Source organism: Nothoprocta perdicaria, unplaced genomic scaffold, assembly GCF_003342845.1.
Source record: "Nothoprocta perdicaria isolate Ctin4 unplaced genomic scaffold, notPer1 scaffold_118, whole genome shotgun sequence".
NCBI lineage: Eukaryota > Metazoa > Chordata > Aves > Tinamiformes > Tinamidae > Nothoprocta > Nothoprocta perdicaria.
In genome coordinates, this window is record NW_020454294.1 from 1,996,282 (window position 1) to 1,998,398 (window position 2,117).

The window sequence follows — 2,117 nt, forward strand, 5'->3', positions numbered from 1 at the left end:
TTTTTGGGCGAGAGGGAGGCTCCGAAGAAGCTGCTGTCGGGGAAGCGGCTGGGTATGTGTTTTGCCCGCTAGTAGCTACCGCGGGGTGTAAGGAGTGGCCGGAGGCAGCAGGTGAGAGGCGGCTGCCACGAGGCAGGTCGCACGGRCAGAGCCCTCTTTGCTCTCGCTGTATTTGGAGCCCCAGAATCTTTATTCTGTCCTGTCCTGTGTCCCCAAGGAACTTGCCCCAGCGTTCTCCCCAGTCCCCACCAACTTGGCTCAAGCAGGTGTATTTCTCCTGGAGCATGCTATCCCACAAGCTGTGAAAAAAAAATGTTTTTTTTTTTTTTAATCTGATTTTTTTTCCAGCCTTTCACAGTTTCAGTGTGCCCCCCTTGCTGTGCAAGTCACACTGAGGCCACGTGAACTCCTGGTTTAGAGATAAGCATGCACTGAAAAGCTCTTCCACATTAGGCTCTACTGCAAGAGGAGCAGCCCTACAGCAGCTGGACTAAGGGGTCTGGTTCTGTTTTCATTTRAACAAGTGCAAATCAGGAGCAATTCCATAACAGTCCGCTTGCAAAGGCTGATGGAAAACCAGCCTGGGAGTCGAACCAGACCCTATTTGTCAAACACGTGTTGTTTCCTCACCAGCTCCGAGATGTGCAGGGCTTTCAGAAGAGCAGCACAGTTTAGAAGATGCTCCTGCTGAGCTCTGCCCCAGATACAGGAAAMCCTGCCTGCTTGTAATTGGCATGTGCTGTGCAACACCTTCACTTCTTTCAAGTGAGCAATAGCCATTTAGGAACATCTGTGCACAGGCAGCTACTGCACAGCTGATCTGTCAGGATAGCATCGCCCCGTTCTCTATTCGTGGACAAGTTCAACCCCATTTGAATTCCACTCATTTCCCATCCTTGTTTTGCAGCCCCATCCTTGTTTTGCAGCCTGGAATTGCCTCTGTAAAACTCTACAAATATGCATGTTTTGAGTACTGAAAGAAAAAAAAAAMMCCTTCTTGTTATCCRTTTTCTACACAGCATCTCCATCTTACAGCAGCAGACTCATCCAAGAGGCAATCCATCCTCCCTGCTTCATGTTCCCCTCTCCAAATCTCACTTAAAAAGGGCAGAAAATCCACTGTGGTTCCYAATACATTGTTTTGCCCAGAATAGGCAAGACAGCGCAGTTGGTGTTTTAGGGAATTAATTGCTAAACATTAAAGAAAACAAGATTCAACTTCAAAACAGCATTCCAGATGGAAGATCAGCAGATCTGGATTCCTCAACCACAGTCCCCAGATYTGATGTCTTCGAGCAAAGAAACAAGGTTTCCCAGATGGTGTAAAAGAGAACAGGCACATGGGTGTGTGTGCAAGCTAAAAGAGTAGGCACTGCTCCATCCTCTTTTTCTTCCTCACTTCTTTTCCTCTGAAATTTAACACACCTGCTTGGTTCCTCACCTCTTTAATAAGGTTCCTCACCTCTAGAGGTTCCTCACCTCTAGAACAAGCACAGTTCCCTGCTTCCACTGGGCCATGGGCAAACACCAACTTCCACAACAAGTGTGTGGACAGTGTGTGCTGTCAAGTTTATCTGCCTTTCATGAAGAGCTGATCCTTTAAATCTAAACCTAGAGGGTTGTGTTATTTTACTTCAGGGAGCAGTAAACATTTTAGAACTGGTCCTTATCCACAGCACAGACCTTTAAGTGTATCTTCCATGAATTTTATGAATTAAAAAAAATCACCTTGGACTCAAGAGGCTCTCAAAAGAGGAAAGAGCCACATAAAATCATATAAACAGGTCATACACAGTTTTTTGATGATCCACATCAATGGCCTGAGTCATTAAAACACACAGGCTGCTGAACCTATTCACAACATTGCTTTTATTTTCAGTGTTCATATGTAATAAGGTGAGTCAGGTTCTGCGGGAGCAGTATGGGCAGCGGGCAAGAACCACCCACATAGGCTTTATAAATACTCCTTTGTGAGCAGGACCGAACGACGGGACGCACTTGGCAATGCTCAGAGCTGTTTTCTAACCCAGCTGCACATCAGCACACAGACAACTCCGCGTCCTAAAAATAATTCACAAGGTGACTACAAGTTATTGCTACAAAAACACTATCAGTAC